Below are 26,272 nucleotides of genomic sequence, written 5' to 3' on the forward strand. Positions count from 1 at the left end.
TGTGCACTATGTCTCGAGTATAGCCTGAAGACCACCGCCTCTTTCTTTCCCATTAGTAAAAATGAAGGATTTATTCAGGCGACCGGTCCTAAATGCCCCACCCTGTATATCGCGATGGAAGAAACTGCACGTGAGGCGTAACGTCCCCCTGCTTTCACCCCAATAACACGGTCAATTTATGCTCCGCGGGGATGCCGATGTTTAAGTGAGTTAATGAAAGCACTTCCGGGATTCGTTACATCGCTCCCTCGTTGTTCTCTGTTATTTACAATTATATCCTATTCTGGGTACACGACGCCTGCACATGTGGCGAAGGTATAGTACATACACGACTCATTTTCTCGCGTGCACTCGCGCTCTCGCCGGACAAATTAAGGGGGTATTCTCATCGGCGAGAGGAACCCGTTCTTTGTAAACTTTTCTTGCGAGAAAAGTGTGGGCAAAAATGAATTCTGATTTTAATATAAGATTCTAGAGTGCAGCGATTTGCGTTGTTCCTTGGAATGAGTAGCTAAATGGTTTCATTGTGATAAATTATATTTTTTTGAGGGCTGACGAGGATCACTTAATCCATGATGGATATTTAATTGATAGAAATGAATATTATGACTTCAACTGTAACTTCTTTGCATTAGTAATCGTTTCTTCTGTATCCTCCAGAATCTTAAAAAAAAAAAATAGTACAAATTTATGGATCGACCAGATATTAGTTAGACGAGGTGTGCATTACATCCATTCCTCTTGGCATACTTGATCCGTTTAATTCAACTTTTACCTCGTAAAACCGACTCCATTTGACCAATTAACCACGATAACGTAGTCGAGGAAGATTTCCTTCGAGCAGCGAACGAAGGAAGCGGAAACTACAATTTTGGTACAGATTTTTCCTCTCTTCTTAACGAACGCCGCGAAAGTGGAGAAGGAAATTTCGCAGAGCAGCTCACGATTATATACGGAACACCGTTCTCTTATTTCGCGCGAAGGTATTTCCATTATAATCGCTCCCTACGGAGCAAACGGTTAACGTTCGGCGGGAAACTGCAAAATTGGCTCAGTATCTCCCGTCGATATGCGTGTATCCAGTGTCAGCGCCAAGCAATAGAAGCGCAGAATGAAATTCAACCGTTAAAATTCACCGACGATCGATTTGATGAAAAAATATTTGAAAAAAAAAAAGAACAAAATTCACATAGATCGCTCACGGGCGACCTGAATTGCATCTCTGGAATTTCCAGATATTTCTACTAAGAAAGTTGCAGTTAATGTTGATTTCTCAAAGCGCAAATATTTATTCAAGCAGGCTCTGTTGTTCGTGTTAAATAAATTAGACTGGCCCGAGTAGCTCGTGATTGAAAATAAACGAATTTCCAGCCTGGTCAGGGTTACGACACGACGAAATGGTTTCGTGGTCGTTGTGATTTCAGAGACAGCGTGGTAACGTTTGCAAACGGATTGACGAATCACGGACAACCGCTGTTTGCCTTTGTCGACCACGCGTAACGTTGAATCCGTCGTTGATCGACGATTATCGTCGGCGACGTGCGTCGATCCACAATCGCAGCCGACGAACTCCGGCATTAGCGAACCATTCAACGCGACGCGTGCTCCTTCTCTATCAATCCACGATTTCTCCAGCGAGCATTTGCAATGAAAGTTGGAAAATTCGGTGTTCATTGATCTTCGGGACAATCTTTAATTCGGTGTATTTTTCAGATAAAAAGTACACTAGATTGCGTGTTAATAGATGCAAGAAATAAAAGGACGAAGGGATAATGTATCAGCATTTGAAAAGAGAAGCTTGGGAATCGATCGTTAAATAATGACGAACCTTTAGACTCATGTGCAAAGTTTATTAGGTTTCATGCTTCGACGTTTTGATTTTCAGTCAACTTCAGAATCTGCACTTATTACTATCGAATTTACTGACATATTTGATCAATTCATTCTTATTATAGTTTTTCGATTGAAAATTAAAGAAATCTACCATACGAAAAAACGTAGTTACATATTATTGTTCGACTACTCACAGTAATACTAATGGGGGGAAGCACTGTTGCTCTTCGTGACACTCGTAGACGTCGCATCAGCATCGAAGCTCTGTTTAGTGTACTGTCATGGCAACGACATATTCGTGACACGGTGCAGTAGCTCGAAAATGATCTCCGTTGTCGAAGCTATTCAAGAAGGTAATGATAGTTGTTGGTTTCTTTGAGGAACGTTGTATCGTTCACGCTAAGAGAGTTACCGTGCCGAGGTGTTTGCCCCTGAGGAGTATACTTATCGAAACAAAACTTGCCCATACTACCACAGACGTACGTATGTACGGCTTCTCAACTCCCAATTGGTAGAACACACGTCACTGATGTCGTTCTATCAATAGAAAGCCTAGTACCTCCCTCTGTGCGTTTGTGGTAGTATGGGCAAGTTTCGTGCAACGAATGTACTCCTCAGGGGCAAACATCTCAGCTTGGCACGGTATGTTTTGGAACAGTGGTTGCCAACCTTGAAAGGTGTTGTATAAATTCTACAATTCTCGTAGAGCTTCCGGGGAAATCTTAAAGTTGAGCATAAGAATTCGAGGTAAATTATCGATCACTATCAAATTCATTGCTGTAATGGACTGGCTGACGACCAATGTCCTGAAGGATAAGAGACCTAAAAATATACTTCCGACAAGAAGAAATGATATTAAAAATGATATTATTCGACCAGAGTGTGCGTGTGATTAAATAATTTTGCAGCAGACATTTGGGAAAGCTGAGGAAAATCGGTGAATGGTTTCTACGCTTCTGGTCTGTGTGCTGCGTACCTTACAGTCTAGACTTTCCGGTCTAGCACGCACGGCAATGGCTCCCGGGATTTTAGTCCCCCATCTGCTATTCGAGAATCGTCAATAAGGTAGTGAAAGAGGATAGAATGTATTGTAAAGACCAGGAAGAGAGGAGTTAAAGGGAAAGGAATAAATTTTAGACTATTTCTATCTCTATTAATATCAGTTGAATGTTAATACTTGTTCATTTGATTAAATTCCACACCAATCTTCAAAACAAAAATTCAAAATGCTATCCCATTTTGCAATCAGCCTCCTTTGATCGTAACACTTATTCTAGGCTATAGGATTTGTCGTTGGAATTATGTTTACATTGGCAATTGAAATACCTACAGAAATGTAGGTGCTTGCAAACGACAGTGGGCACTGGCTACACGCTGCGACAGCATCCTGACAATGAGACTGTTTTGAATTGCTAACGACTGATTGGTGTCCAACTGCGTTCTTTGATTGGTGAATGCGATCTTGCCGATGAGTCACCGTTCTCCGTCTGTGGCGAGTCAATGTGTTCTTAATGGTAACTCCAGACCTTAACCGTTGGCAATTTTATACACTGATGGTGGTGCTATATTCAATTGGAAAATATACGTCGCAGTGGGGATATCGAGTTGTGGTATGAAAGAAATCTTGATTCTTTCATCTGAAAGCTATTTCTGTCCACTGCGTGATTCCTAACTTCCTGACTTCGAGTAAATAATGTTTATTTCAATGCAATTAGAGTCATCATTTGTCAAATTTTATTTAGGGACGAGAATTTTTTTTCCATGCGGTCATCTTAGGAATTAGAATACCCTAATCACCGCGAGACAAGAAGAAACGTCACGCAAAGTTAGTCACAGCTGTTTGACAAAATCACACCATTGACAAATAATCGTTTTATCGGTTAAAAAAAGATGTCCTACCTCGCTGTCACCGGAAGAGAACACCGTCGACCCTTCGCCAAACGAGATTCACTCAAAATCCCTCGTCGATAATGCAATCGCAGGGAGGCCAATATTGGCGGGAAAAGGAGAATCGGGAACGACGGGGACACGCGTACGGATTAAGGTCGAACAAGACAAAAGGACAAACTAGTCGCTGAGCTGGAGGACCATCCCGGATTCGGTTCAAATCGGTGCCTATTCGAGCATGGAGTTGGCCTGGTTGAAAATCCCGCAAAACTGGCCGAATGTATTTTTTTGTTCAACATCAAAATCCAATCTTCGAAATAACCTAAAGCAATATCCGTAAGCGTCCAATCGTGTGAACTTCTGCACTCGATTTTCATTATTTCTAATATCTTTCACTCTTTGATCTACAAGGAAACGAGGTCAAGGAAATGCAGAAAATAATTAATGCCCGAATAACAAGTTTTTAGATTTCCTAATTTGATAACTTCCTCTATATGTTTCGATTGTTAGAGAAAAAAATATTGTTTGTCGTTACATATTCTTATGGATAGATAGATTTGAGTTATTATGTTACATTTCAGTAATTGGATTTTCGAAGACATCTAATAAGATGAAAGTAATACTTACCTGAGGTAGAGACTAGCACCCTACAACTCGTTCAAGAAGTAACCTGCTACCTAGTGCACCTAACATGGAGAATTTTCTAAAGGTGTACATTCGAGAACATCCCGTTCAAATAAATAAAAAAGTAATATTAAATCGAAGTGAAATACGAGCTGTGGTAAGAAAAATATGTTTTCTGTTAATCATGGGAAAGCTCATATCTAACCAAGACCAAACCCATACCTTCTCATGAAAATTATATTTTTTAATTTTCGTTATTAATACTAAGTAGGATACTATATTTCTTCGTCATTTAAATTATGATAACCTCGATAAATTAAATGTTCTGTACCGTCAAGAAATATAAAAAAAACAGCATGTCTGATACAGTGGTACTTTGATAGATTTCAGGTATCTTTAACAATCGAAATAGAAGTCCATGAGACACGCGGGTAGACCGACTGCTCCTCTCGTAGTGCCTCATCCGGTCTCGTCCCTTGCGCCCTCGTTGCGTCGCCCTCCCACCGCGTACTCGACTCCCCCTCCCTGCCGCTCAGCCCGTAGTCCTTTCCCCCTCCATCGAAATCGATGCTACTCGCGGATCGCGAGTTCAGTCTGCGACTAGCCACCGCGTGTGCAACTTCGCTCCCTCTTTATCGCATTGTTTTGCCTTTACCTTTCGTCGCCCCGCTCAATCCACCCCCTTCTCGCGCGACGTTACGCGTACACAACGGGCCGATCGGCGTTCTCGCGACGATCGTCGTCTACAACGCGCGATAACGGGTGTCCGTTGCGAGATCAAGGATCGTCGATCACGTGTGACGTCCCGCGATCGTGGAAGTTTGAAACTCGTACACGTACACACGAGAGAACGACAGCTGGTAACCGGTAAAGAAATCCTGGTGGAGGACCATCGGAATGGGTATGGTCGTCGAGATGCAGAGGAAGATATTTCCTCCGAGACAAGTCTGGAGAACGATCCAGCGACGATCGGATGTGTAACGAGGCGCTATCGTCGAGGATAACAACCAGGCAGCTCCGGCTGTCCCCGTGCAAAAAGGGATTCTTCATTGGGTGAGTGGATGAGAATTTCAAGGAACTATTTTTACCGCGAGCATTGGAACCTTTGTGTCTGGTGTCCACGAAAGCGTGGTTTCTTTTCAGAGGTATAATATAGGATTAACAAGAGAATGTTCACGCAGTGAATAGAGAATGTAGAAAGCTTTAATTACTGAAAATATTGAAGCTTCCTGGTACACCCTAGTGACCCTTGGACGCTCCCTTCTCTGAAAGAGGGTATACCATGAAGAATAATATTTAGAATGTATTAATTTGCGAAATTAATTAATAATTCGATGTTTGTCCCGACTCATGCGTCATGTTACGCGAGCACTGCGTCGGGATAGACAAGCTCGTAATTAACGCGTAACGAATGCGAACATTCGCCCAGGAGTCCTGCATAGTTGAATGATCCCCAGTTTCGGCCGATCCAGGTCATCGCGAAAATATTTCAAAACCATTGATGTAAAACCGTAACGCCAGCCGACAGCTCGTATATACGCTTTGAAACGAATAGAGGAGTTTACCGTTGGATCAGCCACCGGCCAAGTTTATCATGGACGACATTCGTTCTTCCATTATTTACGTTGGCGAAATTCGTGTCCTCCGATCATGGTTGGTTACAAACGTGGAGAAAAATGCTCGATGGACGTCGAGTTAGGATAGATTCCGCGGGACAGGCGAAATTGAAATACGTCGTTGGGAAATAAATTTAATATCGCGTCGCTTGTAGCGCACGGCTCTTTAGGTAAACTTAACCTGTAAATTACATAAACATTGCATGCAAATTGGGCTGATTCACCCTGCGAGGGAAACCATAGAGGCAAGTTCGCGTGTTTTCACACTAGGGAAGCTTAGTGCCGACACAGACGAAACGCGGGAAAGCCTCACCCGTCACGTACACCCACGCATTTTAAGTCCTCCTTAGACAATGCAATTTCTATTCATTCCCGTTAAGAAACCAGGATTAGAGGCCGCAACCCTCGTCACTGGGACGCAAGAAATTAACGACTCGGAAGAGCTGGAAAGTTCACCGCCCGGGGTACGTGCGCTCGAGTGAAGTAGAAGAGCGTACGATAGGTCGGACGGTCGGGTTTATCGTGACGTTTCCATTAACCCCGCGATACTCTGGTTAAAAATTTTAACACGGTCGTTTCGATAGTCTATCTCGCCGCGAGAGCAACGTAGGTAAATACAGGTGGTGTGCGTTCTTTTTTTGTGGATTTCTCTGAAATTGAATCACTGTTTAGTGCTGGGTCTACGAAGTGTTTCTATTCGACACGTTCTACGTTATTAATATTTTTATTTATATTTGGCGAATTGAATGCTTCGAGGCTTTTACCATTCATTTTCAATATTTCTATAATTAACCAAAATATTTTCTCTGGATCCATATCAAGAATAATATCCATATTCTCTAACCATGGCAACAGGGAAACAGCCAGTAACTCCGTGACGATGAAATCGATGTTTACCGAAAGAATGGGCTAGCACTAAAAATCAACAATCTATATAATCATCTGGTGATCCCCAATCGCGTAAATTATAATAATCAAAATATTTCGAATATTGTCAAAATGGGTGGCGATTCAAAAACAACTACTCCCTATAAAGTACACTTATCTACCTCCAACGAAATAAAATTAATTTTTCCTCCTTCCTACCCCCTCGTTCGCTTCCTTCGACCACCCCAATCTTAATATTGCGACGATCGTACGTGACCCCCGCGAAAGTTTGTTAATTAATCGCTTTGGAAATATAATCCGCGTCGAGTGTAACTAATCAGGGAGAAACTCGGTCGGACGTTGACGGGCATGTTTGCTGCACCTATCACGTAGGGGGATGGAAATGTAATTTGCCGGGATAGAGTTAGCGCCGTTGAATGCCGTGGCCGAGCTTCGCCCGCCTGTTCTGCCCATCAGCCCCAATCTCCTCGCGGCGCGCCACCCATTGATCGCCACTACGGATTTTGCATGTAAGGATCCCCGTGAGTGCAACCGGGGCTACTGGGGGGTTGGCGGAGACTTTGGGCATCGCGTGGATAACGTTTGCGTGGAATTTCACGGGGGCGCGGCGTTGCGATGCAGGAAACTCGTTGGAGGTTCGTTCTCCAGCGAAAACGCGATGAAATTTGTGTTCCTTGATCGTGATGGCGGTGGTTTAATTTCGCAGTGGAGGAGGGTTATTTCGACCCTCCAAGGTCGATTTATTAATTTTCTTGGCTGGTTTTTAAATGAACTCCAATTTTATACTATTCGAGAAAAGATAAATTTGTTGTTTGTACAATTGAGAATTATTTAGTATTTGAATTAAATTCTATGTGAGTCCATTATGAGCAATCTTGTAAAATTTCCTCACATAACTTTTTAAAGGGTTGGTTTTATCTTTCTCCCAGCTGAGAAATGAGGACCTTTCCAATAGAGGATTGATGAAATCGATTGTTCTGTCAACTGGATATCGTTGACCCATCTAGGTAGTAAATGAAACTGAATACTTTCTGTAAATTTTTGTCTAAAGTAATAATATTTTGAAAAATCTATAACACGATACGCCGCTGACTGGTCAGGTTGCTCTACGCAAAATCATGGAACATGTCTGAAGAGGTGAATCATTAAAATGAATAGAACGAATTTTTTTATCCGGGGAGGGGTTAATGAACGAACGTAAATGTACGCGTGTTTGTGTGAGTGAGTTATGAATGATCGACGAGTGCAATTAGTGTTCGAGAATTGAAGACTAACGAGCGGAGTTCGAGCCAGAGAGCTGTAGAATGAAGAGTCGGATCAGTATGAGGGCGTAGAATTAATATAGTCTCATAGTGCAAAATGAGGGAGTTCTATAATGTAGAATTATCATTCCAAATCCAAATTTATTTTAAATTCATCATTAACGAGAAAAAATGCAATATCACTAATTTTGTGGTAATTTCTGCTATAATAATTTTTGCTATTATTTTTGTTATCTATATTTCTCGTATCTCAATTTTTTTTCCACTCAACTTACGTCGACTAATAATACAAAAATTGGAGCAACTCCTCCTACATGGAAACGGTTTCATTGTCGTACTCGTCGGCGAATTCGCTAGGTGGTTAAGCTTGCAGTTACGATTAAAAGCACGATGCATCGGGCTCGCTATCTATTTGCATATAGGAAGCTCAGTATAAATTCGGTGGTTACACTGCGTCAGATGCAATAACGTAGGACGACGCATTGCACGTTAACACGTGTGCAATTGCGAAACGGTTACGTACGATTGAACATACGACGTGAAACGATTGATCATGGTCGATTATATTCGTGGACTGGCGTTGATCATCTTTTTCATGTCCTTGCGTCGATCCAATGCAGGTGATTTAGCAGGTACTCACTTTTATTAACACTGTAAGAAATTACATAAAAAATATTGCACAATGTTCAGGAATCAAAAAGTAATGTCCATAAATATTGGAATTTAGTAAACGTCAACAGTACCTGAAAAATATTTTAGTAGGAATAATTATCACATTTTAAATATTCGAAATTGAAATTGAATAAAATAAGTCTATAAAATCAGTAACATTCGCGTGCACCTGTCTTGAGTTTCCACTGAACAGATCTACAAGTATAAATTACTGTCTCTATGTACTTAGTATTTTCATTGCAATTGTAATTTGCAGATGCATTGTTGCATCAGCGATAAAAATGCGGTCGTGGAAAAATAGAGGTTGGTAGCCTCCTTAAGTTCAAGTGTAGTCCAAATTGATTCACATAAGTTTTTATGCCTTATAACAGTTGAAAATTGACCGAAGGTCGTCAATTGGGTGGAAAAATCATGGACCACGGGCCGCGTGAAACCACGGTGATAAAATCACGCTCAGGAAGGCGCGTAGGCCTAACATTAGCGTGCGGTATGCGCTACCGTTGCGGTGCAACAATACAAATAGGGGCTGCTTCCGGGCGGGACGCCGGCACGGCATGGGTTCACGCATCGCTTACTCATTGCTGAACATCCGGTCGGAGTTGGTACCGCTTTTCAAAGCCGCGAAATTTGCTTTAGCTACCGGGCGCGACTTTAAAGCGCCGTTTTCGGACTACCAGCGGGCAAACAAGGTTTGATTTCGTGTCGAGCGACAAGTAACGGTTCCCGGCCGCCGACGGTGCACACGTACAAATCCGTCGTAATGACATTGTCGCGTGATGGAATGCGCGAGCTTTCGAGAGTGTTTCGTACGAAACGTGTTGTTTTGTTTCGACGAGAAATTCACGTCAGTGGCAGCTTGACAGGAAATTTTCAATGGGTTTTATTATGAAAGTCTCAGATCTAATTTATGTACTTACAATATAATTATAACGATAGGAGTTATGGAACATTAATGGGGGAATAGGAAATGTATGGACTATTTCAAAGTTTCTTGATAATGGAGTTTCAGTTGGAGTTTATTAAAACTCATTTCTTTATTTAAGAAAGCACTCTAACTTCAGCTCTCTTCAGTAAGAAACCATCTAGAATAATAATAGAATTTAAATAATTCATACACAAGTATTGGAATTGCCTGGTACTTTAAAACTATGTACAGTAAGCTAAATTCTTGAAATTCAAGGTAAATATTTTAAGATAACAAATATTTAATTTTCCATCGCCCAATAAAACATTGAATTTCCAAAATTTGGATTTAACGATTAAAACATTTATTCGCCTTTGAGGTACAGAATTGAAAGGTCATTCATCGTTCTGCTTTCAAACGCAATTTAGACAGAAATGGTCCATATTTGTTTGGAACAATGAACTTACTTTCCAATTTACTTTCGTTTTGTAACCTTAGTTCTGAATCTTGTCTATTAAACAACAAAGCAAAAGCTGTTTAACAGTCGTTAATCGAGTACCTTCAACAGAAACAGAGATCAAAACAGGGAAATATCGAACGTGGATGACAAAAGGGGTGCGTGATAGTTTGTTAAAAATGGAACACGCAATTTCATGAAAATTCGGAAACACGACAAGCCATAAAATAGGAATAAATCTTTGATAATTGTTTCCACCTACATATCTCGCGCAAGTTTCGCGTCCCAGCAGAATTCCTAATGCTTCTTTAACTTTGAATCCAATTTCGCCGAAAACTCGGCGAATCCAGCGTGTTCCTCTTGGCTTTCGCGCGGCTCCGTTGAAACGGTTAGAACATTATCGTAACAACGTGACGAAGTTTGATAAAATTCATCGGTCCCCTCGTCTTCCGTTGAAATTGTTGCCACCCCTCGAGTGATCCACGTGTTTCAATGGAGCGCAGGAACAATTGATACATAAATCACGCGCTACGCGTTCGCGGGTTATAGGGTGGGGATGATTTATCAAAAAACGCGCTGTTTTACGAAAAATAAAACGAACCGGCGTCGAAAAAGTCGCGCTTTTTTCACGATTAATCACGCTTGTTTACGTATGACCAGCCGAGGTCAATATTACCTTGGGTAACGTGTTAAAAAAATTATTGCACACATTGTTCATTCTTTCTCTATTCTCTCTGTTTTATTTACTGAAAAGTAATACCAGAATCAGAATTGTTTGCTTCCATTCCTATCGATTTACTTTCTATTGACAGAATTATTATATTTATATTTCCATCCTGGTATAGATAATATAAATTTACTATTTTTAAGGAGGCTGTATCTTTAATTAATAAGCAATCCGATTTGATCACAGAACAGTAAAATTATCAATGATCGAAAGCTTTGAAGTAAAGAGAGTACGATCATCGGTCCTATACCAGTACAATAATTAGTATGAATTCATTATCGCTTTCCAGCGTCAACAAGTAAGGTTAACCTTCCCTATAAGCGCATAAGAAGTCTGGCTGGAAGCTCGTCGAAACGGAACGTGAAATAATTTTATTCCCTTCTTCGTTCGTTTCTTCTATTTGTTGCGAGATCGCGAAAAATACGCGGTTAATCACGGCGCTATTCATCGCATCAGAATTTATCGCGACGGAAACTTTTTCGACATTGTTCATCGGCGGGATACGCGTTTTCGTTGACGGTTATTTACGCGGGAGCGAGAACGAGGCCAGGAATCGCGCGTAATTAATACCCGACTCACGCGTAATTAGTCATTGAAAAACAATGTTCAACGGTACAATGACAGCGACGCGTTCCTTCGATGCGTGTAATCGGGTTTAATTAAAATTTATTGTTTAACACGGATTAAACGTCGGTGGGAAAATAATGCACAACGAGTTGATATCATTCATTAACGAGCTTTTGAGAGTGTTTCGAAAGAGAGAGAACACGTTCGAACGTCGAATAATTGCCAAACACGAAAGCAATTAAAGAATAGATGAAACGCGTGCGATTAAACTTGAAACGACGAGGGGGAGGGGGCTGGATTCGCGTGTTCGAAAAGAGAAAATGGGAAGCGCTAGAACAAATTGCAACTTACATTAAATAATGGTGCTTTAAAGATTATCTCTCATTTTATGAAACTAAGCTTTTTGGAATATTACGTATTAATGGATAGGATTATGTGCTAGCCTTTTTCCTCTTAGGTATACAGTATAAATAATTGAGAAAACGTGTGGTACGATTTATCTAAGTTCTTCATCTTTTAAAGGTAGGGTTTACGAATGTTACACGTTAATAAAGAAGGTTATTACAATTGTTAATACTCAATTCTCCCTAACACTTTTCTCCACCAAAACAAAAATTAATAGAAACATGTTTTCATCGCCGGCACATGCAGAACCCATACAATATGTATTTCATAAAACAATTAATTTCGCATACATTCAACCCTCTATTCGCACATTCATATATGCCGCAACTCCATAAAGTCCTCGATCAACCCTCGAACACCTAATTTCAACCGCGAACCAAATAATCGTTTTTCCCCAAATCATATTTCCTAATTTTATTAGACAGTGAGAGGGGTTAAATAATTTGGGTGGAACAGGCGCCGGTTTACGAGTCTGGGGTGGCGATAGTTTATCGTGGAAGCGTTATTCGATTACTTGGAGGGAGTTATAGGAGCGTGCGTGCGTGTATCGCGCGCATAGGCGCGTTCCCGCGTGTCAGGTGTGCTCACTTTCGGTCGAGAAACGCCATCTGTTGCGTCCATCGATTTACAATGCCTCGCGATCGTTATTGACGGCGAATTTATCGGGCCGTAAATAAAATTTACCGTCGGCAAGACGCACGGAATGGTGTTCAGGGCGCCGGCTGCAATCGATACACTGCGAACGATGTTTGACGAATTTGCGGTATCCATCAGCTCCGACGTCAACCCCCTCGACATTGTCGTTTATTTTATTCCTTTTTTTTCTGCCAGACGAAAGGAACAGCAAATAGGGTTCGCGTTTCTTTGCTTACCGGGAAATTTCCTCATTTTTAAACCAAACATCCGACATAAAAATGTGTGGATCGTTGGTGGTACGTTGAAAGAGTAGTGCATCTTCGAAAAGCATAAATTGTATATTAACGTAGTTGTTGGTTTTTAAAAAAATTGTGAAGTGAATGCTTGGAATGTATAAATGAAAAGAAAGCATTAATGAGCTTCTCGATAAATCAGAAATAAAGGAGATATAGATTTGCATTTATTTTTTATTTATTAAAACATGATGTGTTTATCCATTTATGTATGTATTCTTCTATAAGTGATGACACGAATGTTTACAATACATTAATTAAAACGTTCCAGATTTGGAATATCAACCAAAAGTCTTTGTAATTAATCAGACTGCAATATCAAACATTTCTCTTTAATACCCGAAATGGGAAATAAAATTGCATCTTGTTTCAGCGATTCCCCAATCCATTTTCTCGATCACCCCGTACACTGCGTCAAAGAAAACTGTTTCCATAAAAGTACGTCTCCTTGAAAATTCGTCACGTTCCGAAGGGCTCCGTTTCCATAATACTCTTATGTATCATAAAATACATTTCTCCATTGTCTGATCGTGGCTGTCCTTACCCACTTCGTAGTTACGGCGTAACTCCCGCGACTGGCACGGTGTACTCCACATTCTCACTTTATCATCGGCAATACAAACGTCGTGAAGGAACGAAACTATCGCAATATTATTCATTCGTTATCGTTGAGACGCCACGTTGCATTTTACAGCGACGTTTTCAAACGTGTCACGTTTCCCTTGGTAAGCGGTGGATGAGGAACGCGGTTAGAAAGAAAACGCTGTCGTAAGGCTCGTGGATTATCGGAGTCGCAGCTAATTAGCCACGTTCGTTCTAAATTTGTTTTCTAACCCCGCCCAGTGACGGACCATCGATCAATGAGACGACGATGATTAGTTCGACTCGCGTGTCATTAGAACGCTCCAGAAGCAATAAGTCGACGGGGCTTTTTCATTATTCGCGACACGTAGCCGGAGTGCTCAGTTGAGTTTTCATTTCTCACGTGCTATATCCTCTTCTCTCACCTCTCGAGGTAGCTACAACAAGTGACTATTAAGCGAATGGCAGTTGACTAGTTAAGTATTTATTATCGCTACTAATATACCTTTCGTAATAGGAGTTTTGATGAAATGAATAACATTCGTCGAATTTGTAATTAGATTGTGTTTGATTGCATCGGTCGAGTGTAATTGTTTAGATATTTTGAATTGAAATTATCTCGTCCCATGTTTGCGGTCTACCTTTCTTGGTCATTTTGAACTGATGTAACATTGCAACAACCTCGTGCACCTCGTCACGTAAAATATAAAATCTCTAGATCGAGAACAATTGAGTCAAATAGAGAAATACATTTATATAAATAAAACTGAATAATTCTTACACTGATCATATAAGTGAAATTTCTCACTCCTACGAGCAATCTGAAAAGATTCTCATGTTCCAAATTACTTTTCATTCAATTACGAATTCTCGTTCGCGTTAATGTTACTCATATTTCCTAAGTGTACCGTGCTCGTGCAGATAAATTCGCGCAAACTTCCACACGAGCGTGACACGTGATATTATAAAAGCCTTTCTCATCCTCGAACGCAATAACCAGATGCTCGAGCGGGAAAATACGGATCCACGGCGCGCAACCAAAATAGGGCGTTTCATATGTGACATGTTTTTTCGACTTTAACGAAGTAATTGAGTCGCAGTTCTCTCTGCGGAACATTTCGCAAAATTAGTTTCATCCACCCGCAAAGATAAACATCCCCGCGCCGAGGCATATTACACATACCTGGACAAATTCTGTTCGCGAAGGAATCACTGGAATGTGTCAAACGACGATTATTCCAACGATGAAAATATTCCGCGAGAAATAATATTTGCCGGGGGGGAAATATCCGAACGAGGTTTTCCGCGAATAAAAAATTTTTCATAAAAAAATTGAGCTTTTTACATTCATTAAACACGATTCATGTTTATTAATTGAATGATTGGGCTCCTTTTTGTACGTTCCATGTAATAGTAGAGATATTTCGGAAATATTTGAGGGATATCGATGTGGACTGAAAATTAGTATCGAAACTGAAAATTACTGTTACTTCGAAAGTAGACACACTCAGTTGAAACGAAAAAACAATATGGAGAATGTGAAATTTGTTAGTTTTTGTGTTAAATGATGGAATAATTAATTTCGTGTTGAAAGCATTTGGATAATTCATACAATGAAAAGGGGGCACGCGCAGCGACAAGAGAAATTACTTTATCGTTGATTAACAGGGATTGCTGTGGCGCGAGATGAAAAAGATGAAGTTTCATTTATTGGCAGCAGTTCGTTGAGTACCTGGTTAAATTTTCCGTCGTCGTGGAACAGTGAGATCACGAACAAACCCGACCGCAGGTATCAGATGGTTTTTACCATCCGGAAATAGCCGGTTTCTCCTCATTAAGGGAATTTAGCTCAATCCAGAACGGCGTTGCTCGGCGGGACTATTCAGAGAAAGGACGCCCCAGCTCGCTAGGGATAGTGGCTGAGCAAGGGATCTATAGATCGAACACTGATATGCTGAGCTCACTTGTGGAATTACTCGCATTCGTCTGACCCAGAGTTTCACGCACGGCGTACAGAGAATAATCCTGTATCTCGTTCGTCGCTTCACGATCCGATTCCCAGCGATGTTGATGCTCTGCTGTTCGTACCAATCTCCGACTATTTCTCTTTGTCTCTATCTCTCTCTCTCTGTGTCCCCACTTCCCGTTACACGGAATTGAATACGAAAGGATTAGCGGACTCCGGAGTAACACTTGCTTCCCGATTACTTCTACCCTGTTCAATTCTCTTTGGAACGTGTCTGAACCACGACCTCCGACTTGGAAACGTACAATATCTCGCGAAACTCTTAGGCCACATTAATGGCGCGAACTTATCGGAATTTAGTTTCTGGGAAGAAGAGCTGGATGTACTTGGTACAAGAGTTCCTTTGAATGTTCAGTTAGCGGAGATAGAGGAGTTAGAGGATATTCAACGTCGAGGGGCAAATAGTTTATTTGGTCAAGCTAGGAAGTCAGTGTTACAATAAAAGTAATGGGAGCCTAGTCAGAAAGCTTCGAATAACAATACAGAAAACGTTAAGCATTTGCACTCGAAGCAATCCTCACACGGACTAAAAAATCTTGCTGTTTAATACCAAATTGGTATAATTTAGAGTTAGATTTCAGTCGCATGCGATCAGCACACACAATAAGCGTCAATATTCCTCAGTACTTTATAATTTCTTTCTAAAGCAATTTAAAGAATCCCAGAGTACAATAACACAGAACTTCTAATGGATCTGTCCAAAACTCGGTATCCCCGAATATTTAACAGCACAAAATCATCAATTTAAAAAGTTGATTGGATATGCCATCGTTAATGGTTTACGTTTGGCAATTGACGTCTAAGGTAGTAAAACGATTCCTTAAACAACGTTCAGGGGGTGACCCTCGCGCAATGGGGCAATTAGCACGACGCAAATACCCACGCATCGCTAATATCTGAATAGTTGAAATGCTATATAGATGCACAAATGTGCATTAGCAACGCGCACCGCAGGATATTACGCGATGCTTTACGAGAGGCAAAAGCCCAGAAACCAATATCCTTAATAATGCACAACTGCGGCGCGGATAGGCGGTAAATTAAAGTCGGATATCGCGAGGATCGCGAAATGAATTTCGAAATCAGTTGGATTTCCCCGTGTTACCGTTCCTACAGTCGAATAGGTGGGAGCTGGGAATGCTTTGTTCGGGCACGATCAGATTTTGAAAAGCCATTATAGCCGGGCCTGGCCCTACGCTGCCAACTAAGGCTTTCAGAATCCCCTTTGGGCTCGCTGGGGAATGCTGAACTTCTGGCGAACTGATGGCGCCTGATTGGCTCGTTAAAACTGATCCGCGATGCTCCATTCGGATATAATAAATTTTGATCGAAATATCGAACCTGCAACGGAATTGCTAAATACTTGGCTCTCGAACGTCTGTTTCCTTTGGCTACATGTTTTTAGAATTTTCTAAAACGTTTGAATACCTCCAACCAATCGAAATCGAGTAGTTAAAGAATCAAAGATAATCGAGTTAAAGGAAAAAGAAGTACGAAATTATATCAACTTTTATCTCGAAAACTTCAAAATTCTACAAAATACATACATAAAATAATATTGATGCATTATTAAATCGAATTGATGGTGTATTATAAATGTAAATGGAATAAATGAATTAAAATTCAATAAGCGTAATATCCACAACAAAATATAAATGCTCGTTAAAATCTGCTCCCGACAGTTTATATAATGTAAAAGTATCCTACTGGAATTTCGGTTTGCCTCGTGGATCGATCGATCGTGCAAGGGAAGACGCAAATTATCGGAATTCATGATTGCTTGTTAATTGTTATTGGACGACGCTGAGAGGCGTAGAGGCGTCATTCGAAGGATCAGGCTCGTGGAGTACGTATCATTACGTCGCGCATCGGTTAATGACTGCTTAAGATGGACTTCGAGTGCACTCGAGGATACCGAAATTTCCTCCTGTCGAGCAGGAACTGCTCGTCTGCCTCGTTAAGATCGTTCAATGATACGTTAAGATCCACTTACGCTAAGTCTAGTCGAAACATTATAACTACAATACGGGCTACGATTGCTGGTACATGCAGCTACAATTGTTAGATGGAGCGTAATTAATGCTTTGTACATAAACGGGTAACAATTTAGTACTTCGTGGCGTCACCCGAGAATGAATGAGAGGGATTCGTTGTTGAACTGGTCGCTCGTAATACGAGTCTTGAAAATAGAGGTACACTTGCAAGAAAAGTCTTATGAATACAGACGAAAAAGGAATGCAATTAATTCTGAATTGAGAGGATTCAGGAGGCAAATGAAACATAAAGATCGATTATAAACTGCATATCTGTATATTAATTGACTCAGAATGGTAATAACAAAACAATTACATACAATAATTCAACCATCGTCGCAATATAATTGCACTTACTGTCTTGTGGTCCCTAATTGAATTAAAAATAATCATTGTTGGAGAAACGAAATATGGAAAGGGAAAAAGCTGAGGGATCAAAATATTGACTGAATTTGTCTGGTGTTTTGAACGAACAAGAGATAAACAATTTTTTATCAGTTACCGGTTGCATAAAAAACAAAACCTGAAATATAGAATGAAATATTTCACGGTGAACAAATAGAGATAGCTGTTCAATCGGATAAACGTCATAAATAAATTGCCATACGTCGGGATTTATCGTTATCTATTATTGCAATAAAATTTTTCTCGTGTCTAAAGTATGTTAAACATAGAGACTAAATCACCATACGTCGAAGAGAGGTACGGGACGAGATAAATTAGAAATACCAACGGTAAATTAGGCGGAATATTTCGAGATGTCCAGATAAATTCCACGCTGATAGAGGAATTTGATGCCCAAATATAAAAGCAGCAGAACATCGAATCCGCATACTTTGCGAATTCAGGAAGAGATAATTAGAAGCTCTAATATGCTAAAAATATTAATTGTATAGCCGTTAAAAGTTCGTATAATAATATCGACGTTATGAAAATTCTTGCGTCTAAAATTATTATCCACGTATTAATGTTCAACGCTACTCGCCCTGTCAATGAGTATTTCTTTCGCAAATTAACAAATCCTCCTGTACAAATACAATTTAATCAACTTAGCATCGTGTCGCCACACTTTGACTTCGTTAACGTCTCAGCCAGTCAATCTTGGGCTCCACACACTTCGTGTCCGCAGAGTCGTTTGAACGGGACTCGATCCCTCGGGCAGGTTCAATTACAGCCAACCAGACTGACCATAAATCCATCAACCATTACACTCAGTCAACACTGTCGTCGTAATCGAACGTTTGGAAAGGCAGACTGTAACTGTTTCGCATAACAACGCTCGGGTCACGAAGAATTCTTGGATTGTGTCTCCTGAGATTTATGGGAAAGCAAATCGACGAGGAGAGGGTCAATAATGGAAAACATAGGCTACATTCTGAGAATATTGCTTCAATTGTTAAACGAATTACTCGACAGTATATAACGATTCCTTGGGTCTCTATTGTTGCTACAGGTAAAGGATCTAACAGACACTGAAGAGGCCAAAAACGTCAAGCTTAAATGCTCCGAGATCTCCAAAATATTGTTACTCCCGATGCAACAATATACGTCCACCAGCACAACAAAGACGCCGCCAATAATGATAATACTTCGCCCTCAGGAGGATCCTTCGACTTCACCGAAGGAGCAGCTGGCCCTTGAGTGGTCAAGCTCTCGAAGTCCAGAGCCGCCGTTGATACGCATCCGTTAATAACGGCTTAAAACCGACTTTCGAGTCCACTCGAGAATGTCGAAGTTGGCTCCTTCTGTTGGGCTCGTCCGCCTCGTTAAAGCTATGGCGGATAGAGGGGGGCCAGCTAGACGGTATCCAAGCTCTGTTGAGCGGGGGCAGCCGTCGCTACTTGGAAAGGTAGCGGACGGGAGAGTAGATTGAACGCTAGCTGCCGCCAAATTGCTTTCGGGATTATTCGCATCCACCTGACTGTTTCCAGCCTGGGACGCCGTGAGAGGACATAAAGGATTGCTCGCCGGAGACGTGTACGCGGGATATGCTCGCCTCACGACTCGTCAGCGCAATCTGGCCAACGGCCAACGCCCGACGGCACTTTTGACTCGTACGACGTGTTAGCCCCTGAGCGATTCCGTGTCGGGACTAATGCGAGCCGTGGCGTCGATACGGATAGCGGGGGACCGTTGTGATTAAACGTAGCTGCTCTGGAAAAGGACTTTCGTCATTTCCGCCAGCCTGACGTGCCAACTCATCCTGTCGGCGTTTCTGGAGCTTCGGTGGGGGAGACGTCGAGCGTCGACAGCCCTTCGCTGGACGAAACGTGTTTAATTCACAAACTCGGCGGACTGTGTACAATTGGTGGAAATTGAGCTGGTTTCAGGCGACGAGCTGCTTAACACTCGTGACTGATAATGCGCTGTTGCTTGAGACCTGGAGTTTGCGAAGCTTTGATGTATTCGCGTGCATGTCCTTTGGTGCACGTCTTGAGACGAGGGAGCGTCGACCTTCTTCCGGGTAGGGACCTTGTCGGTGGATGCTGAGCTGCGTTCATCTGCGGTATGTGTAAATGAAGATGGTAATGGTAAATCATAGTTTAGTAGAGCTGTGATTTCGCTATGTGTCAAATAATAGATGGAGTCGTCGGAGCGATCGATGCAATACTTCTGAAAGAAATTTTAAATTTTAAATTGGACAAACTCGAAAAATGATTGAGGTACACGTTAAACGTTACTAACAGATGGTGCTTTTAACACCCGGAGAAATTCAGCTCCTGAACTTAGCAAACAGTAGCAAACAGTGATTGCAATTACGTAATATTTTAGATGTTAAAGATGAGTCGAACCGCTAGCTGAATAAAATACGTTATATTTAGTGAAACGTTTTCAGTGGAACGATTCGGTATAATAAATACAAAATAAATTACACGAAACGCGTAAATATTAAATTTGTTTTTGGTTCATCGAACCGGAGAGAAACGGGCGAATACAAAATTTATTTTAGATTTATTGTACCGCAGAGGAATCATGTAAACATAAAATTAATTTTAAATCGTACCAAAGAGTGCTGAAAAATCAAACGAAAATGCTTCGTGAAGCATGATAATTTTTCTTTGACATTCAAGGTGAACGGTGTAGAAATGTGTAAAATATTGTGCTCGTTCTTGTTAAGTATTATTATTTAATAAGACTGAATTTGAATTTAACGAAGGCATGCTCGGACTAACGACACGTTCAATTTCCTTCGCCAAACAGTCGCTCGTAAAAGTCATTTTAAAGTACCCCCGATCTTGACATGTAGACGCGCACTAGAGGGCATAAGATTGGGGTTTTTCGGTTAACGTAGTGACGGTGAAATTCCTCCCCGACGTCCACAGTTTTATTGGGAATAATGGAATATAAGCAGCCATAGAAGGGAAATGGATCGAGTGGTGAAGTTATTACTACGTTACGACAGCAAACTGCACGAGGCGAGGATTGTTGGGGACTTATCGCATGAAATTCAACGAAAGCACCGTGGGCTTATATGAACCCGAGCGAGCGGCAAGATTTCTCGACGAGGGAAAAGAATTTTTATCAAACTGGGGCTCTCGAGCCTCGCCTGGAAAGGGGAATTGTATTCAACTAAGAGAAACATACGTCGCGGAATAAAAAGTAATTTTATTATCCAATTGCGCTCGTACGATCGCAACAATAATGCCAGTGCCAGGACGAGCAATCTTCCGAAAACACCCGTAAGAAAACGGGATGCGTAAAAGACAACAGATGAGAAAGGGAGATGGAGAAGGAAGGATTTGGGAAATATTATCCAAGGCATCTCGCTCGCTAAAGAGAATTTTCTGCCCTGATTTGACGTATTCGCATATCGTATTCATGCATCAATACACCGGCGTGGGCGAGGTCAGAATTTATGAAGAATGATGCATATCGGAAAAGCAGTGCTCTATCTTACGATCGAACAACGATATTTCCGCCGGGGCGCATAAAGCCTCGGAACGATATCGTTATATCACTCTGCTCGTGCCTTGGAATCCACCTCCCACTAGGGACACTGGATAAATAATTTTTTTTTCTCCGCTGAGGGAGAAAGTTTTAACATTCTATATGACGAACGAAGTTTTCCAACTTCTGATTAGTACTGGTGATTTTCGTGTTCATGATCTGGAGAAAGAAAAGGAACATTTTAACGATACTATGAAAATTGTTTCGTTCTTTATTGTACTGCACATTTTCGGGATACAATACGTTTATATTATTAATATCTTGGATCAAAATGAAAAATAAATTGAATTTAAATTAAAAGAAAATTCTAGAAAGGAGTAATAAATTATTTTCTATCATATGGTTCTATGTCTGCGAAGAATAATTGTCCACGGTTTGGTCCTGATATTATTTTCGAAAATATTCAAGTAATCACCGTTCACAAATTGCTACCGAAACTGATCCGATACTAGAAACCTTCGACGCACACCAAAATGGAGCTCACGTCACCACAGCTAATTGTTCCCTCCGTTTGGCATTCGATAAAACGAGGGCTTCAGGTTAAAAAATAACAAAAAAGAAAGGATGATCGATAGAACAAAGAAATCCATTAAATTTCAATTATATCGGTTCGATTACGGCAGCTACAAACTCGCGCGAGAATGTCTGATAAATAAACCGACGACCCTCAGGTATCCAACTAATGGAGGCCTCTTCCAGCGTCGCGATAATTCCAATTTCGACCGGAAGTTTCTATTTATTCGGGCCGGTATCGGTATTCGATTAATAACTATCGGCCGTGAAATAATGGGATAACTGAACCGTCGAAGGAGGGTACAAGCGAACGGAAGATAAAAGCCCTTCCGTAAGTCTAATGGGCAATGACGCGCGATAAGATTATCGGAATAATGTAACGTGAAATTGCATTAAATTTAACTCGATATCAATCGCGCTGAAAAATGCTGAAATCGTAACGGCGGAATCGGGCCGCTCGCGAGCGTTAATGCCTCGCGATTTTCCACGTTTTATTTTTTTTCCCCCACCTTTCCTTTCTGCCTTTTTCGTCTGTACTTCATTCTCGACGAGGACTCTCGAGCCGAGAGGGGAATATTTCACGGTTGACGCCGAACTATTGGTCGGGCGGGGACCTAATTTTGTTAGCGATCTAGCATTCGCCGCGACTGGCAGGCAATCAGCTCGCGAGGACCCTTGAAATCGGTCCATAAAGGGGAATTGGTCAATTTGTATCAACCGATTCTCGCTGTTATCGATGCTTGGGACTGGAAACACGACGGTGTATGCTTCTCTCTTATAGTTTTTTAAATATGAAAACGACGCTTGAACGGCGACGATGTTGGCGACGTAGTCGATAATTGAATCACAAGTTTGAAGACACATAGGTGGATGATAGGTACACGATAGTCATTCTTGGTTTGGTCGAAACAAAATTCTCACTGGAGATTAGGGACTGTACTGTTAAATATTTTCGATGTTTATAGATGTCTTATATATGGGGTTGCTCCTCGTCTAATGAGACTACATATGATGGTGAATTTATTTGCTCCTTCGAACTATTACGTATTTGTAAGACGCAGGAACCTTCTCAAAACATATTGCACAGAATGGTACATAATTAAGTGTTGAACATTATATAAAATAATAAAACATTGCAAATTAGACAAAAAGATAAAAATATGTCAAAAATATTTTCTCAGCCCAAGGAATATAAAGAATGAATTTCTTGAAGTCAGTTTCGAGACAAAATTGTACATCCCACGAGTAATACTGCATGAAAGTAACGATGAAATGATCAAGAATATCTAATGTCTGTGTGTGAAAGAGTGAAGCACCTAGTCGATAGAAGAAAATTGGATCGAGAGCGATGTTTAGCAGGACGAATTGAAGGCCGAGGCTCGTCTGGACATCCTCTTTGAATTTCGACCGAAAAGAGACTCCTTGGACGAAAAGTGTCTTGCGAGTTAGTGCATTTAATAGAATACGCTCAGGAGGGGTGGGAGCTATACGTGGTCTGTGGCTCTTGAAAACGGTATCAGTCGTTAGTGGATTACTCGGCTCCGTGAAAAGAGCTCTTCCGTCCTTTTTGACCGGACGCTTTGAGGGGTTGTTTGAAGAATTCAGACTTCCATGTATTTTGTGCGCTCGCATTGAACCGCGCTTATCCGTCGGATGAACTATTTAAATGCAAATCCGAAAGGTTGACGGGGCGAAAGGCATTAGGAATTATTTTCCATTAATCGCGGGCAACCACGGTGTATTCAGTCGATTATGGACAAAAGACGCGCGCGATATCTTGTTGAAATTGAATTGAGGCCTTTCAAAACGTCCGCGGCGTGGTTTTTCGATCATCCGAGATTTCACTTCGAAAGACCAAGAAACGGCTTTGAAAATAAGAAAATTGTGAAAGCAGAAATTTACTAGATATATCCGCGCATGAAACCCGATATCCCGTGGAGTTCTTTCTGCGCTGCGAGGGTGAAATTATCTCTCGGGTATTTATATGTTCGCGAGTTAATTAATATTTGAGCTGGATAATAAGCGAATGAAAGTCTCTAATAAAATGCTTGGCGTGGCATCGTGTAACTGTTATTTCTTTCGTGTTTCGCTTAGTATTTCATTTCGTTTTCATATAAAAGTTTGATACTGGTTTAATTACCTTTTATCATAATTAAAATAAAGTCACTACCAATTGGACTTCTCGTATTTTTGCACGTTTAAACATCGCTTTTCCAATACCTTGTATATTTTTTGAAGAAGTATGAAGTATCAATAATTTCTTAAATGTTTTGCTGTTTTCGAGATAGTGTTCCATCCTCCACGCTTTGTCACCAGCGAAATCACAGCGTACTCGAAAGCTCGAGCAAACACCGGTGGAACGAACCGCAGACAGAGAAACACCTGGTGGTGTCTCCTCCGCTGATTGTGCTTGCTCTTTCCTGTTTTCCACGTTCCAAGGAGAAGATAGATCCGATATCTTCGCAGAACAATCACGACGCGGCACGAAGTCGGCAGCTGTTTTATCGGCGCCGAGATCTAACTTTGGCCACGAAAGAATCAGAATCGTCCGGTCGGATCGATTCACGGGCCGCTTCCGTCGGAAACAAACTGATAAGGGTGATAAGGGTTGAATCGAGGGGTGGAAAAAATTCTCGCCTAGCTGAAAATTTCAAATACCGAATAAAAGAAACATTAGTTTGTTGCTCGTTAAATAAAAATTAGAATCAATGATTTACGATACCGCATGAACATGAAAAATTCAAGTGTACATTTAAAACAAGTAAACCTTAAACTTTGCTCCCAGGTTCCATCACAGGTTTGCTTTTGCCAAAGCGATCTGAAAAAGCATGAATTTTGAAAAAAAAAACTGTTATAGGCCATCAGGTTGTCAGGGGGCATGCGTGTTATTTTCGCGTGTGTATACAGCCGCAAAGAATGAAATGAGCACACACAGGAGGTAAAAATTGCACGAGGTTGTAAACCCAAACGGTAATTGAAGTATCCGGATTCAGGCACGTCGCTCTTAATCGGTTTTACGTTTTAACTGTGTTACGTTTAAACGATTTCTCGTAAAAACAAGCTCACTGTCCGATGGCAGGACGTTTATTTCAACTGTTTTGCGAATCGCAGCCTGTTAGCTTCATCGGATTAAAGAGAAGCTATTGCTGCGAATGAATCAGACGGGAAAAGGGTGACGCGAGCGTGTTTACTATGCGATGACAGCGGAAATATGTGGTTTCGTTCGCCGAGCCGAGGATTTGGAAGACAAACAATCGGACAATGAATCGGATAAGATGGATCCCTTCGAATATACGCATTGTAGCCCAATGAAACGCTGGAGACGAGGTGTCACCTAATCCTCACTGTAACCTCGTGCGATCTTTCAAATTAAACGCGAATATCGGTGTGTTATTACCAATTTTGTCTATTTCTAGACCAAACATTTTCTTAAATACATATAGAATTATTTCGATATGCTAATTAGTGTTTAAAAACGAATACAGAGCGTTTTCGACCTCTATTCGTATTCAGTAATTCAGAATGGATTTTATCTTCTCCAATTTTGTAACCTAGCGAAGTATATTAAAAGCCTTGAACGATGTTATTACGTTAAATTTCTCCAGGCATCGCGGTTGATAAAGAGTTTAATTTCCAACTATGAAGAGTGTGAATCCTTTTTTTCTGACGTGCTCGCTGATAAAATAAATTGGATAGCTGCTTCGCAAAAGAAAATTCCGTAGCGACTTGAAATTTTCATTATGGAACCGTCAATCGTAGACTACAAGGAACTTTCCTCGAATTTAGGAAAAAGAAGATCTCTCATTAATCGTTATCTTGTAAATTTTGCTCGAATAACTTGGCACGAAATAATCAGGTCACGCGTTGCTCTCGCGGATGGAAGTTCGACCCCGCGTGGCTTTGACGAAATTTAGCCGCGCGAGCAGGGAAGCGTTCGCGGAAAGAAGTTGACGGAAAAGTCCGGGCGCGATGCGCCCGTTTCGTTAATGGAAAATTCGAAATATATTTAGAGGGAAGAAAGTTGCACGACGATCGAGCGACGCTCCATTTCGTTGATGTAAATTCAATTTAGGTGCCCTGTGACGAATTTATTCTCAACAGAAACGTGCTCTGCGAGAAACATTTCTTTGAAGAAAACCGGGTCGTTGTAAAATTGGGAGAAGTTGCTTGTTCCAGAAATTTTACAGGCTCGCGGATTTCCAATCGCGTTATCTCGCCGGTGTTAAATTGTCTCCACGAGCCAAGTATCGTTCCGGAGCTGGTTTTTAAGTTTGGCAGTATGAAATATGTAAATTTCGCGAACTTGGAAGGGGGATCATTGGGGAGAACGACGGTGGAGCATTCTCGCTGCAATAAATGCGGAATGCGGGCCAGTTGTTATTTTAAGGCACGAAATAAA

At 41.1% G+C, this 26,272-nt stretch overlaps 1 protein-coding gene across 2 annotated transcripts in view; it reads left to right on the forward strand.

Moving 5' to 3' along the window:
• Positions 1-4,934: 4,934 nt before the first annotated feature.
• The window catches only part of LOC128894948 (discoidin domain-containing receptor tyrosine kinase B-like), a 119,676-nt gene continuing 98,338 nt past the window's right edge, over positions 4,935-26,272 (forward strand). For both annotated transcript variants that reach the window (XM_054157063.1, XM_054157064.1), the window contains exon 1: positions 4,935-5,397. The gene's annotated coding sequence lies outside the window, so the exon portion shown is untranslated. The remainder of the gene's footprint in view (positions 5,398-26,272) is intronic.

The sequence above is a fragment of the Hylaeus anthracinus genome, unplaced genomic scaffold, assembly GCF_026225885.1.
Source record: "Hylaeus anthracinus isolate JK02 unplaced genomic scaffold, UHH_iyHylAnth1.0_haploid 4, whole genome shotgun sequence".
Lineage (NCBI taxonomy): Eukaryota > Metazoa > Arthropoda > Insecta > Hymenoptera > Colletidae > Hylaeus > Hylaeus anthracinus.